Consider the following 15,552-nt stretch of genomic DNA (forward strand, 5'->3'; position numbering starts at 1 on the left):
GCACAGCCTGTTCTCTGATTTTTTGGGAATCAAGGCTCTCGCCTGAGCAATTACCTATAACTTTAGTAAACAGCTTGTAAACAACTGAGAGTAGGCTGATAGGCCTGTTATTCTTAACGTCATTGAGATCTCCTGTCTTAAGAATCGGAATAATATGGGACTTTTACCAGGCTATGGACAGCTTTTGAGTCCTGAAGCATTCCGAAAATACTACAGCAAGTATTTCCAGCACATTATCTCCTCCACCCAACGATAAAAATCGTTTTCGAAATTTTAATTCCCTATGCCTGGAAGTTTTGTCTCCCCTATGATGTGCCTGCCATAGGTATACTGGCCCACCCGGGCATCGCCGGGTAAAAGCGCTAGTATTTAAATAGACGCGTTTTTGTGTGCCAGAAATGAGAACAATGAAGATGCACCATGCCATATTACTGAGCGTTTTTTATGTCATTTCACATTCCTAAACAAAGAGCAAGACCAATGCTTTTGTTACAAGTTTGTTTTGATTACGGTACGCAAGCATCCGTGGAATTATTGTTGTCACCCAGACATAAAGTTCAGAAGCCACCTCAGTCCAAAGAGCAGAAAACGAATGTCTCGAGGCATGTGCTTGGCGCCGCATCGCTGAAAAAAAATTATTCGGAGAAATTACATGCTGAAGATTCACCTTCTTTCTTTAGCGTTATGATTGTAGCATAGTTAAAAAGTAAGATTTGCAAAAGTCTGTTCCCATGAAAATTCACCTCTTTCGCCGTTTCGTAAACAAGCTATGTAACAAACAGTGGATTGGTAAAAAATGGGGCTTGTATCTGCTGTGCAAAGCTGCAAAAGCATCTACTAAACAGGCATCATTCACTGATGGCTGCCCAAGTAAATAAAAAGTCATCAACGGAGACCATCTATTGGCGGGAAATCAAAGGAGTATCGTTGTTTGGGCGAGCATTAACTTCTGTCTGCACTATACTGCGCTTTTCATAATTAGTAGCCCTGACTATAGCTGCCCCGTCACAATGAGCAGCTCTAGACAGCTCATTCAAGGTGTTATTAAAAGGGTTTGGCAACATTATCGAGCTTTTGATTGTTACGTTTTTTTTATTCAGATACACTAACGGCACCGAAGGGCATTATATAGGTGAGGGGGACAATCTGTTCGATACATTTCAATTCAAGAGCAAACAGTCAAGAGCGGGCATGTAACAGGAAAAGGTAGAAAAGCAACCAAACAAAACAGTAAATGGAAAAGTAGTACAAAGCAAGCGCACATAGCACATGGTTCACGGATCGGATAATTTTAGCTATCTATACATAAAAATCGCTTCAAATGGCTTACAAACAAATCGTGATTATGAATTGTGGCAATATCTTCTGGTAATCGATTTCAATGAAAGATGGCCAAGAACAACGGGGATTTACGAAGAAGATTAGTACGGGCAAACAAGGGGAGGACCACTTTGTTACTTAATGCAGGAAGTATACAAAGACGCTAGCTACGCCCGATGAGTGGCGTGGCCTGAACTTCACTGTGAAAAAGTGCTTTACTCTCACGCCAAACTGGAGAAAATGTTTTGTTCACTTACGGCCGGATCGAGAATGTTGAAACCAGATAGGCGTGACATACATACGACGATATGTTATAAAATCGAGTTCACGGATGAGTGGTTATATCGTAGTGGTTAGTGGTCCCGTAGACTGCACAGGCTTTCTATTCTTCGCTCTGGCATGTGCACGGCGTAGCTGGAGATCTTTTGGTTTCTCACATCATATTTATGTGCCCCTTGAACGTTTGGGTCACATATCCAGAATTTTTAATGTAATTGTAAGTGCCCCTCGGCATCACATTACCACCAGTTCAAGAGAAACTTGTATCTTGGGGAATAAGTAATTGGGGAATAAGCGACTAATCACTTACACCAAATGGAGACCAGTGCGGACTTCTGGGCAAGCTGGTGTTTTTTTCTTGAAATACTCACGGCGCGTACGGGCAAGGACCTAAGAAAGGAGGGAGAGCTCTTATGCGTGGGGCGGGGTAGTGTCCGTCTCCTGCGGTATCTTCACCCTCTTGTAATTGTTCAGTAATACCAACAAGCCATTCTTAGGCACAATAGTCTTTATACGCCGTTTTTTGTACCCAGCAGTCCTGAATTGCTCGTCGTCATACTTATGATTGACTCTACACTCTAAACTTTTTTTCCTCCCATTTAGGGAGTTCGCCGCTAGGTGGCGACTAGTATGGATGGCGCTCACGTTGGCGCTGTGTTTTTGCCGCAATAAGTGCGGTTCAACCACCCCCAGTGACCTACGAGTTACACCATCGTGCTTGTAAAGTGTTCCGCTACACCACGGTGGAAGTCCCACCTCGAACAGTCCTCCCAAGAACCTTGTGTGAGTCCCGAAGATTCCTTGGTGAGCTAAGCCTACCCAGCGACACGTCATCGCTGCCGCCGCCGCTGCTGCGGCCCGCGATGCTGGGCCGCCAGCAGGGATCTCAGAAAGGCCCCGCTGCCACGACGTCGCGTCAGAAGAAGAAACTTTCGGCTGAACAGCGCATCGTAGAGGTGCAAACTGGCTCATCACGACCAGTAGACTTGACCGGACAGCCCCCAGTCCCTCCCGACCCAGACACCCAGATGGACCATGATCAGCGCGTTGAAGACAGCGGGGACAGGATCAAGGACCTGTCTGGCAACGCAACCAGACGAGTGCCACCGCAACTATAACCAAGACAGACCGGGTAAGTCGGCCCCGTTTACTACTCACGCTCAGACCAGTGACCAAAATTAGTATCAGAGACATCCCTAAAGGCTCCTTTGCACACCTGATCGGCATTACAGCCCCTCAAACCTACCTCTCTGAAATCGCATCTCACAAATACGATGTCGCCGGCAATTGTATACACATTACAGTGTACGATAAGGAACACGCCCAGCGTATCGTTCAAACCACAAGTATACAAAGTCGTCACAATGGCAAAATCATCGCTATCCCCGTCGAGGTCAAGGAATCGTATCACTGCCCGAACACGACACGCGGAGTCATCGAAGTCGAACCGAATAAGTCTAATGAAGACATCCTGAGGTGGCTTCGATGTGAGCAAGCTAAGGTGCGTAGCGCACAAAGAATAGGCAAGACCAACAGAGCAGTCGTCACTTTTGACTCTCCAACCCTCCCTAAAGTTGTGAAGTACTATATGGCAATTGTCAAGGTAACAGCCTACTCCCCGAAGCGTATGGTATGTTACAATTGCCAAAAGATCGGGCACATGGCGAAACACTGCCCCCACCCTAGCGTCTGCCGCACATGTGACAGGGATCATGATGGAGACCACGAATGTGCCCCCACCGTTTACTGCACTGCATGCAAAGACGTCAGTCACATAGCAGTCAACCCGAAATGCCCAAGCCGTATCCCAACTCCTTCGAACACACCAGGTAACGACGCAGCCCGTGGTATTTCATGGGCTTACAGAGTGGCACAGACCAGCAGCACTACGGCCTCTAATCCAGAGCTCCCCGTAGCCTCGAAGCAAGATCACCAATCCTCGTCTTTAACTGCGTCTGTTAGTGCAGAAATCCTTGCTCAACTTGCCTCTTTACGCAATGAACTCCAACAACTCAGGAAAGAGAATCAAGAACTCAAAAAGGCCCTTGCCGAAAAGACAAAACCAGCACGTCCACCCCAGCCACAGTCCACACCTCCTAAAATTTCTTCAAGACGTAGCCGGAGCCCCACCTTTAAGCGCACGCCCACATCCCAGTCCAGAATTGACCCTGAACTGAAGGGATTGCTCAACATTATCCGATCGGACGTTCAGAAAGAACGGGCCGCTCGACAAGAAGACATTAGCAAAATTCGCAGCCTTCTAGAATCTCATGTAACGAAAACAACGTCAATGATACAGACCATGCCAAGTCAGCTACCGCAACAAGACCCCAAAGAGGAACCACCTCGCAAAATTCCACCACGTACAATTGCGCAAAGTCAGTAGTGGCTGCACCCTTAGTATTACAATAGAACTGTCGAAGTTTTTTGCAAAATTCACCAATATTACTGCAGAAGATTCAACGACTTAAACCGCTGTTTATTCTCCTTCAAGAACCTCGAGGCATTCCTCAGGTCAATGGATATGTTACGTATTCGGACCCTGTAATAACATGCAAGCTAACAAGCCCCCGAAACTCTGCCCCCCAAACACCAGGGTTATGCAACCCTGATACTGGTTCGACAAGAAATTGCATGTCATCAGATCAAACTCCCTGGACCTACATCGCAACAGCACGAAACAGTAGTAATCCGTGGCAGACTTCCTAATGGCAAAACAGTTCTTGTCGCCTCGTCTTACTAGAAGCCGATCACTGGATCTGCTCGACACACCTCTTTTCAATGGGTCACAGAACTCATGCACCAATATCCTGCCACGCAGACAATTGGTGGCGATTTAACGCCAAAAACACAACGTGGGGCTACGCAGCTACGGATGTTAGAGGAAAACTTTTGGAAGAAACGATGGAGATGAACAATCTTATGCTGTTAAACGACCCCTTCGAGGCAACGAGAATTGGATTGCATGCTTCCCAGAAAGACACCTCTCCAGACCTCACCTTTGCGTCACCGAGGCTTGTAACTACGTGGAAAACATTCGACACCACTTGGGGCAGTGATCACTTTCCAATATCAATTTCCCTTCGTGGTAAGCGAATCCGGACGGCCAAAACTTTGGAACTGACGAACTGGACCTCATTTCGTGAAATTCGCAACGAATCATCAGACCCAGCAACAGACTTTCATACTTTCATAAAGCGTATTCAGAATGCTGCCCAAACCTCTAAAGAGTCCATAACATGCTCTGAGGACACACCTGCCATGGACGGCCACCTATCAAACTTGTGGAACCGAGCTAAACACCTAACTCGTAAATACAGACGACTAGGGAAACGCCACGTCGACCTAGTGAAACTAAGGCACCAATACAAACTGATTCAAGAATATCAGAAACAATTGGCTCATGAGCACTGGCAAGAGGTATGCTCAACTTTAGGCAAAGAGCGCAAACTCTCGAAGCTTTGGAGAATCTACAGAGGCATGACAGGAAAGGGCAAACAACGTCTTCCCCTCTTCGCGACGCTCACGCTCCACAACACCCCGGAGGTAGTCGAGCGGGAGATTATAGCAACGCTTTTCCCTTCAGCAAGTACGCAACCCCGCACGTACCTACCTATCATCGAACTAGACTCGGAAGACTCAGCTTTAGACACCCCTTTTACGATGGCAGAACTTCGCACCGCCATCCGACAAAGCAAGGCGAAATCATCCCCTGGACATGATGGAGTCACGTGGCAACACATCCGTAACCTCGACGAGCCTCAGCTAGAACAACTTCTTGGCCTTATAAATCATTCCTGGAACACAGGAGAAATTTCTGACACCCTGAAGCTTTCCCTGGTTAACCTCATTCCAAAGCCTGGAAAAGACCCTTCTGTCAGCTCCAACCTTAGACCCATATCTCTTACACCCACGTTATGCAAACTGATCGAACGCCTGATTAACAACCGGCTACAATACCATTTGGAATATGTGAACCCATGGTTTCACCCGTCCCAAACTGGCTTTCGTTCGTACCTAGGGACACACGATTGCCTCTCGCTCTTACGACGGGTAATCAACAGATCCCCGTACGACCGCGGACTTCCCGACTACGTCCTTACTGTAGACCTTCAGAAAGCATTCGACAGAGTAGATCAGACGACGATTTTGACTGAACTCGCGCAAGCCTTCCCCAGCAAAAAAGCACAAGTTTGGGTTCGTAACTTTCTCCACAATCGGCCCATTCAACTCAGCAGCATGCTCCCTGGATGGACACCCAATACCCACTACAACGACAACGGTGTTCCACAGGGATCTATACTCGGACCCGTACTCTTCAACATCGTCATGGAAAAGTTAGCCAAAACTCTCGAACAGGAAACGTCAGCCCGTATCGCAATATACGCTGACGATATTACGATATGGACGGAAGGTAGAGACTACTCGTCAACATCCGACATGCTGGTTGAGCTGCAGGCGGCGGTGAACAGCCTCGAAGCATGCATACCGAAACTTGGCCTAGAACTCGCCCCAGAAAAGACAGAACTTCTAACGGTATCAAGCGATACCAAAACGCAACCCGTGGACCCTGCTCTGCTGTACATTGGAGACACAGCTATCCAAGCGACACGTGACCACGTACGCCTCCTTGGTCTCCCACTTGGCAGTAACACTAGTGCTAAGATATGGTTAAAACAACTACGACAGAAATGGAAACCCATGCTTAAATTAACCGCGAGGCTGTTTAACAAATATGGTGGCGGAAGTCAACAGGCATGCCTCTCCATGGCCCGGACAGTTGCAATCGGCGCTCTCTCATATGGAGCGCCAGTATGCAACCTGAACAAAAGGAACACAAAACACCTTCGGGTGCTCCATAGAGCCACATTGCGTACCATCACAGGCCTCCCAAAACATACAAAAACAGAAGCTCTTGAACGAGCGGTTGCGCTCCCTCCTATAGACGTAATCATGAAAGAAACTCGTGAACAGGCAGACACCAAACGTGGGCTCACCCGACAAGGGCTCCTTCTCACAGCATGGGACGAGCAGAAGCCTATACTGGTCATCGACCTTCCCATCCCTTTAGCAGCCTGGACAATCTCGGAAAACATCACCGGCAATCTCACCAAACATATTCCCCGCTCTAGAACGGCAACAAGATCTAAACGTAGCCTTCACTTGGAGAAGTCCAAACTTCCCAATGAGATCGACATCCATACCGACGCCAGTGTGGCAACTTCGCATATTGGCGTAGCATGGACCTGTCCTGAAAACCCATCCCTTGGAGGTCAACTCTCCCTCAGACACGACGGTGCAACTGCACTGGAAGGTGAACTCCATGCCATCAATGGTGCCCTTCATCATATCTGCTATGACCTCAATACCCGACCACCAGCCAAAATACGGATACTAACGGACTCGTTCGAAGCAATTCAAGAACTTCGCAAGCCACTCTCCCTCAACCCGCTCGGCAACTCTATAATCTTACTCAAAGAACTCCTCAAAAGCCACAACGTGCACATCAGAATTGACTGGATTCCAGGCCACGAGGAAACCGGCCCAGGGAACCAGTCCGCCCACGAGGCGGCACAGGAGTGTTTGAACTTTACGCCTCCACTGGTTCCCCTTTCAGCATCCACACCCACTCCTCACCCCCTCCTACTTCTCCGACTAAAGAAACGTAAAAGACAACGTTACGAACAGGTTACACCCCCTGGGCATCTTGGCAACATTGTCTCCTGCAGCAGATCCGAGGAAGTATTCATTACCAAGTTATGCGCGGATGCCGCCTACACTCCTCACACTACCCAGAAATGGACGAGATGCCCCAACACACACCCACGATGCCCCTACTGCAACACTGACGTCAAATCAGATCTCAACCACCTAGTGTGGACATCCCCACACTGCCAAACATCGCCCATAGAGTTTAACAAACATTAATCCCGATACCCTACCACATGACGCACATACTGGGTTAGACGCATCTTTATTACGAACAATTGCCGCTTTTGCAGTTAAGAGTGCTCTGGCGCGAGTAGTCTAACTGGGGCCGGCCCCGGTGAAGACTTCCAGGCCCCCATAACACGAATCCCCTCTTTGAATATGGACCTTGATTAGTAATCCCCTTCCTTCCATCCCTCTCCCCACTATACGGCAAACGCCCTCCTTGCTCCAATAAAAAGACTCAATCAGTCAATCAATCAACCTCCCATATACTCCCTAGAGGTTCTTTTTCGCCTCTCCTCTAGTGATCCTCCTTGTAGGAGTTTTTTTACTACATGGAACAGGGAGGTTTTGTTTACCTCCTCAAAACAGGGCGTTTTTAGGTGATAGAAAGGAGGTAGTTAAGGAGTGTTAAGAAATGCTTGGGAGAATTTAAGCAGATCAAAATGGAGTATTCTTTACTTCCTGAAGGCGTTTTTAAGTGATGTTTATGGACTTTTTAGGCGGTTGAATAGGAGCCTATTATGTCTCCCTTGGGAAGTAGTTATGTTATTTTAGGGGCGTTTTAAGGAGGTTCAAGGGAAGCATTTACTTCTTTTGCATGGAGTTTTACGTTTTGCAGGCCTCGCGAGGGGAGTTTTTAGGAGGTTTAAGAGAAGAATATATTTCTTTTGAATGGAGTTTTTCGAAAGTTGGGGCGTTTCTGTAGGCCTTCCGAAAGGAGTTTTTTCAAGGCCACAAGGGAGAGTTTCTAGTTCCCTGCGGGAGTACTGATTTCACACGGTTTTTCTCGGTTTCAGGTTTATTTCAAACGAACTTTCGCAAACAAGTTTACATGGTACATGGTGTACACAACGAAGTTCCGAAATAAAAACTTAGGGCAACCTCTTATAAGAAAGCACAAATGGTACATTGCTAAATAACCCGCCAGTTAGGAATGGAAGACAGCAATACAATTCTAGTTGCACAAACCGTAGAATTAATATTACTACAAGAACTGAAAATACGCGAAAAACAAAGATAGGCGCAAACACAACCGCATGGTAAGTGAAGTCATTATATAATACTAGCGGATCGAGAACGCGTCAGTACTCAGTACACAAAGTGAAAAAAATGGTTGCAGTGGTTTACAACGAAAAATTCAATTTGGTGGTGAAATGAGCGACCTGTATGCTAGTTGAACAAACTGTAGAAACAATATTACTACAAGAACTGGAAATATGCGAAAAACATATAGGCACAAACACAACGGCATGGTAAGTGACATCTTTATATAATACCAGAGGATTGAGAACTCGTGAGTACTTATCAGTACGCATCAGTACTCAGTACACAAAGTGAAAAAAATGGCTTCAGTGGTTTACAACAAAAAAAGTTTTCAATTGGTGGTGAAATGAGCGAGAGCTGTGTAACGATTTGATATTGAAAGGTAACGAGCACTTTGTAGATGGTAAAGGCACAAAAGTTAAATAATGGAGGAGACAGACAGCAATGAGATGGCTATGGATAAATGAGTAAAGAACGAGAAATATGTTGCGGGAAATACCAGTGCGTTTTGATAAAGACACAAATGCGCCAAGAAAAGTGACCGAGTCTGAGGGGTTAATTGCAAGGATATAGAACAGAATGGGTGGTATCGCGACAGCTTCTTTAGAGTGAGAAGAAAAAGCCATGTAATTCGTGTTTTTCGGATAATTCTTAGTTGATTCATTTGGAACCTGTTTCCAACGTTATTTAGATAATTGTTTCAAGTTAAATTAGTTCGTTAATATTATTGTTTCACTAAAAGATAGCTGTACTATCAGCATACAGAAGGGCCCATCAAATATCCCCTGTTCAGTAAAAAAAGAAAAAATAAAAAGTCAGAAACATAATGCCTAATTCTTTTAGACTACTATTCAATGATTACAGGATTGAAAACAAATAAAATATTAGTGAGGGATATTGATGCGATAAAAGTTAATTAGGTTTAAATCCTTCACGCCTGGTTTGGTGCTGGCAAGGTCCAAAAAGGCATGTTCCACAAACGTTAGAGCTCTGTGTGCCTTCTTGGGATATTGAATGTTGAAAACCCAGAACGATGCAAACAGACTACACAGCCCTCCTAGTAAAGATGATGCAGTTAAGACACTCTGGCCATCGATGCGGAGGCTAACTTCCCCGTTCACGGAATACAGGCAGGGAGTCAAAGGAACATCTGCCTGAAGAAGCAAAAAAGAAAAAACAATGCCCCACATGTAAAATTCAAAACAGACACTATGGTTAAATGAACTTAATAATTCGGTAAAGTAATAAAATTGTTAGGCCAGGTTCCCTGCGAATTTCAGTACTTAAATTAGGAATGCAAAGTCTTCATAAAACCAAGTGCCAGTACATTAACCTACGTGGCTTTTGCAGCAATAAAAAAGATATTACTTCCGCACAATATACTCGAGCACAACTTTAAATGACAGTAAAGTTAAAATGCAAGTCTCTCTAGGTTGATAGATTAGCTCACGGAGAACACTATTATACCCCTCTTACACCTGGCTTTTTTTTTAAGGTTGAAAGTAGCAAAAACACGGTTTCACCGGAAGGGCTTAAATGGCCTGACGCGCGCAACTTCTTTCTTGGCTGCCGCTGGATGGTGCTACTCGTCCATACTTGGGGTGGCAGTACGCTTTCCAAGGGAGCATGCGAGCTACGCACGAGAAAATTGTTCGACGCCAACGATTGCAAGGCCTCAAAAGGCCAATGTTTTTCTTAAGTGAAGCATAAATACTGATCACGGGTCCAATGGAGAAACATTTTGCTTAGTGATCTCGAACGGCAAATGACAGGGGAGTTTGGGGAAGCATGAGCGATTTGACCGAAACTGACCAAACTGCTTGGTACGTGGTAATGTTGTATTCAGTTGCTTGTATACTGCGAATAATCACCGCTGCTTCACTTGCTTCCGGTTTATCCTGATGCAAACAGTGACTGCAGTCATGTTTGCGTCACGTTTGATGAGCATTTAAACAGCGATTTCTCCGCACTTAAGGCATCTTGGCACTAAATCAATGCTGAAATGGCTATGCGGAGGTCCGACTTCCGTTTGAAACCAACTTGCTGGTTGTCTTCAATGACCCTTTAACAACAAGTTACCCTTATGCCTCATCACTGCAACCGATTGTTCCTCCGTGTGGTGCAAAGTGTGTTACTGTGAGTATTTTCAACGTGAAACGAACCGTTTCTGTGATTCGTAGGACTGATTCTGCTATTAATTACTGCAGTGACAACAAGCTATGAAAGAAAATCCCGCAATCTCCACGAAGTGAATGATGATGAGAGGGGCGAAGCTAAAATGCTTATCAGCAGACAATGTGACGCAATAAGTGCAAGCTGCTTTCATAGTGTGTGCATTGACATTAGGATATGGCCCCCTGGCAGAATGATGCGCTGCGCGAGATTTTGCCGTACCTAAAAGGACAGGCAACTCTTTTTTACGGAGTATAGGATCTGTAAAAGGGTTGAGGGTTGGGCGAGTAGGTAATGATGCATCTCGAAAAACAAACTGTGCGCAAATTAACGAGGACAAGAACACATGAAGACGGCACAAGCGCAGACTAGCAACTGGTTCATTATTGCACAATTCAAAGCTTTAAATGCCCAAGCGCCCAATTGCCCCGCCCCCAATGCGTCACAGTTCTCGGCGCGCTCAGCCGAAAATACTAAAAAACCGTAACAACAAAACCACAAAACGAACTTTGAGGCGCACGAAAGGCGAAAAATCAGCAAAGATAACCGCATCATACATGGATTAAGACCCCCCTCCCACCCCCAACACGCATGCCCAGAAGAGGCACCGAAATAGCGCTCAATGTGCGTCTAAATATGAGACTTCTCGATTAAGCAGGGTGATAGAGGGATGACTGATACATTCGGAACCAGCTTTTCTGATGTGGCTGGTTTCTACAATTTCTCGCGTTTGCTGGTTCTTATGTCGGAAAACGATGGCTGTGCGCTCAAACACAGGGACACAATCAGGTCTGCATGCGCGACAATGAGAAGATAAGTGGCTCAGGTCACGTTGAAAAATGAAAAAAATGTACGGTACTTTTAAACGTCGTACGCTCGAGTTCGTGACAACGTACCCGTGTGCGGCTCTGTCCTGAAGTTCGGAGAAACGCAGGAGGGTGGCGTTCCATTTCTCGTCTTGCATTACGCTTTCTTTTATATATTAGCGCCCTCTTTCCCGATCTCTCTACTTTCCTTCCCGCTTGCGTCTGACTGCGCTGATTTTCGCCAGCACGAAGTAACCGTCACGTTGCTTTGAAACGACGCCGCGCGTGACAAACGATTTTATCTCGAATGCCCTGTTACAAACCGGCCTAAAAAAGAATGCGAATGCATACCACAAAACCCACAAACAAGTAAAATAATACGAGTGTGCGCTTTTTTCTTTGCCCGTGCGTGTACATGCTGTGAGCGGCACGGGTACCCGGGTACTTCGCTGTTAACCCTATCCAAACGTTTCACAAACGCATCGACTGATGACAGACCACTTACCAGCGAGCTGTCCACAGCTGTCGCCGTATCCAAATGCTGTTTGCGGCCGTTCCTCGTGTGACAGGGGCACATGAAAATCTTTCCACCAAATGGCCCTACTAGGCCTTCACAAATAAGAAAAAACGACGGCCCAAGTCACCGGCCGCGCTGCGTCACAGAACAGGGAGGATTTGGCTTGATTTGGCTGCGTTGATAGCACAAAGGTTGTTTACATCCGGGCAGCCAGTCGTGCCGCCAGGGCAAGTTGAGTCGCTGCAGTCGGGTGCGTTGGCGCGTTGGCACGAGAATTTAAATTGTCTATGTATTAAATTGTTTGCAACGGCGAGAACTGTCTCTTCGTTAGCAGCAGAGTTTGACAACACCTATCGCCAAAATAAACAGATTGAAACAACACGGCCGCGCTGTCTGCCTGTGATCGCGCTGGTTGAAGCATCTATACAGGTATACGCACGGTATCGGTTTTGTAGCTGCATGCAACCATCGCGTCCTGCTTACTCGTTCTAATTAGCATTAGGCCACGGTTGAAGTGCTGATACACGGAAACAATACAAGACTAACATGGCGAGCGCCCGCTTGAGATGATTACCTCAGATGGGGAGTTTATTGTGGACGTGGTAACGCCATCTCACAAATGGTGTTAAGTCGTTCTAAATCCTCTCTTTTGCTACACGGATGGGCAGCGGTACTACCGTGGAGGTTCGTCCACGTTTTTAGATCATGCCTAGGCAGTAAATTTTTTGCTATAGGTACTTTTCAGGGCACATTACTTGATTAAAACTCCATTTCCGGCTAGTTTGCGTTTACAGTGTAACTACTGAGCAATTGTGTGCGGTCGGCATTTTTTATTTGAGCGTGAAATTTGTATCTATATCTTTCTTTGCAGTGAATCTAAATTAAATTCGCGGTGACCACAGGTTTTCCTTTCGAAAAAAATCTAAAACTTGGATCAGGTCACACACGCGTTAAACGAATCATGCAAAATTCAAAACTTTTACCTCCATAAAAGTATTGTAGCTATCAAAATATTGTATATGTATCATCGCAGATGTATTTCTGTCGACACCTTTATGCTTTTAAATGAGTCAAAGCATGTGTATTCCGTTTGCCGAAGAAATGTCTATAATAAAATGACAAATATGACATATTTCAGAACATTGCAAAATGCCCAGCCCTTTTTTTGTGCAGATAAAGGAGCCAGGAAGCCCAACTTTTTTAGTTGTATTTTTCCAGCATTTTTCATTTTTCAGGAGAATTGTAGTAAGAATGAAGTGAGCCCCAAAAGTAGGGCGGTCTCTAGATACCCTGCAATAAGTACTCTTCCTCAAGGCTGACTGCCTAATAGACACGTTTACTTCTCCTCCTACTCGATTTGAAGAATTCTTGAACAGCTGATAATTACATCACTTTGCTGTAATTTTAAAATTTATATAGATAGATATCTTTGCTTTTTTGTCAAAACTTTACAACTTGAAGCCATGAGTGACGGCATGACTTTGTATTGAGAGGAGCGTACCGATGGCAGCGCCAATGGGCCTCGACGGGGTTATGCCTCGGCGCTCTTTGTGCTCTTTTTGCGCTGTCTCCTCTCCCTGGTCTGGAGCGAAAAAAATTGGCGCAGCTGACAACAGTGTAGTGTACCGTGAGCAAGGTAGGGGGAATGCCTTTCTTTCCTCTTGAGGGTCAGAATGACTGAGCCGGCAGTTGTCAAGGCCCTTAGGTAGTCAGCGCTCTGTCTTTGGGTGAGGACTGGTTGAAGGGGGGAAGCTGGCGACGGAATGCAAAAAACTCAACGAGCTTGTCCGGAGCCGTGGCGAAGAGCGGACGTACAGGGGGAATTTAATGAAATGTGAACAACGGAGAGCACAGCCTCAGGCGCATGCTGCACCATCTGGCTGAAAATTCAGTAAACTACGCGCATGCGCACTTTTTCGGGAGCGTTTGAGAGTGTGGCCTACTTATATGGCAAATGATTGATCAAGAGCGACGCCGGTCGTTTTTTTTTTTTGAGGCGCCTTTTCACGCTATGTCGCCATTGAGCAGGGTGATCACGAAGGGCATCGTGCTAGCTGCAACGTGGCCTCCGTGATCGGCTACCGGCGGCGCGCCGCCGGCAGCAAATTGCGGAGGCCACGGCTGGAATCAGCTTGCTCCGCATTTGGATCGTGAATGTAGTAGATAACATGACGCTCAGTGGCGACACAGCATAAAAAAAATAGCCCCATCTTCCCGAAGGGAACGCTAAGTAGATGCGGGGCATCGAGGGGTTTCAACTACATTTCCTGCAAATTAGTCTACGAACACAATGCTTGCTTCCATCACACTTCATCGGAAGAACAGAGTGAAGTGGAGTCAACCGCAGCAAGCGATGAACTAAACGCACGCAGGTCGCTACCCGATTTACATTCAAAGTTGAAGGAGAGGAGACGTGAGGAGGAGAGATGCGCAAGCGCCGAGCATGCGCCGCGAAAGCAGAAGCGAGAACGCGGGAGAAGCGGAAGCGACGTGCACGCAGCTGGTACGAGAGAAGAAGTGGCGGGAGTATCGCGCACCTGTGGTAGAGAGGGAAGGAGGAGAGTTGCGGGTGCGCAGTGTGAGTGCGGACGCCGACGCGGGATACGCCCAGACTATAAGATGCTCCGCATCTAAAAGACGCTTAAAAATAACCTGCGGACGTCGCTCCTTTTTCAAGCATTTCCCCTAACAGTAGGCCACACTCTCAAATGATCTAAAAGAACTACGTATGCGCGCAGTTTACTGTCAGTGCAGCCAGGCGGTGCGGCATCCGTCGGAGGCTGTGTACTCCGCTGTTCGTATTTCTTTCAATCCCCCCTGTACTCTGACTGGGTCCCGTGGCAGCTTCTGGGCGCCAGAGATCCCGGCATTTCAAGGTCAAACGTGTGACCGTTCGTCCCCCTCTCGGCCTACGGGCTTTTCTTCTGAGGGATCGTGCTGCGATAGCCCTCGTCCGTGGCAGCGTATGTTATACTAACCCAATTATCCTCGTCTTGTATCGTTGCTTCGACGCCTTCATTGTAAGGTCCTATAAATAGCTGTCAATGCTCTTTTTCTGCATCCCCTTCCAAGTGAGTCTCGTCATCCAGACACCATCTCCTCAACGGACTCACCCAACCTCACCAACGAACCAACATTTGCTGGGGGTGAACCCACTGAATTCGTGGGGAGCGAGAGAGGGCGGGGAAAAGAAATTATGTTGATCTGACGTGGGTGGGGGGACAAGAGGCCCTTTTGCACCCCCATGCTGACGCCATGATCGAAGCCAAGGTTTTTCTTTGATTGCACTCCATGATTGCATGACTGAAAGCACGTTGCATTATTTCAGTGGTTTTTGCAGATACAAAGCACAAAATATGATCTTGTTAGCTGTATTGCCTTCACATATTGCAGTGCCTTGTAGCAAACTTCTGACATCTACGTGTGACGACAAATGGCTGGTACACAATGTCCCCTCTAGGCTTCCTGACAATTACCGGC

The 15,552-nt window shown here is 46.6% G+C and overlaps 1 long non-coding RNA gene across 1 annotated transcript in view; it reads right to left on the reverse strand.

Moving 5' to 3' along the window:
* Positions 1–512: 512 nt before the first annotated feature.
* LOC144167324 (uncharacterized) overlaps positions 513–15,552 on the reverse strand; it is a 46,440-nt gene continuing 31,400 nt past the window's right edge. The window contains exon 3 of the long non-coding RNA XR_013321953.1: positions 513–624. This is a non-coding gene — a long non-coding RNA (uncharacterized LOC144167324). The remainder of the gene's footprint in view (positions 625–15,552) is intronic.

This window comes from Haemaphysalis longicornis, unplaced genomic scaffold, assembly GCF_048455015.1.
Source record: "Haemaphysalis longicornis isolate Haplotype H1 unplaced genomic scaffold, Haemaphysalis longicornis Haplotype H1 scaffold_2, whole genome shotgun sequence".
NCBI lineage: Eukaryota > Metazoa > Arthropoda > Arachnida > Ixodida > Ixodidae > Haemaphysalis > Haemaphysalis longicornis.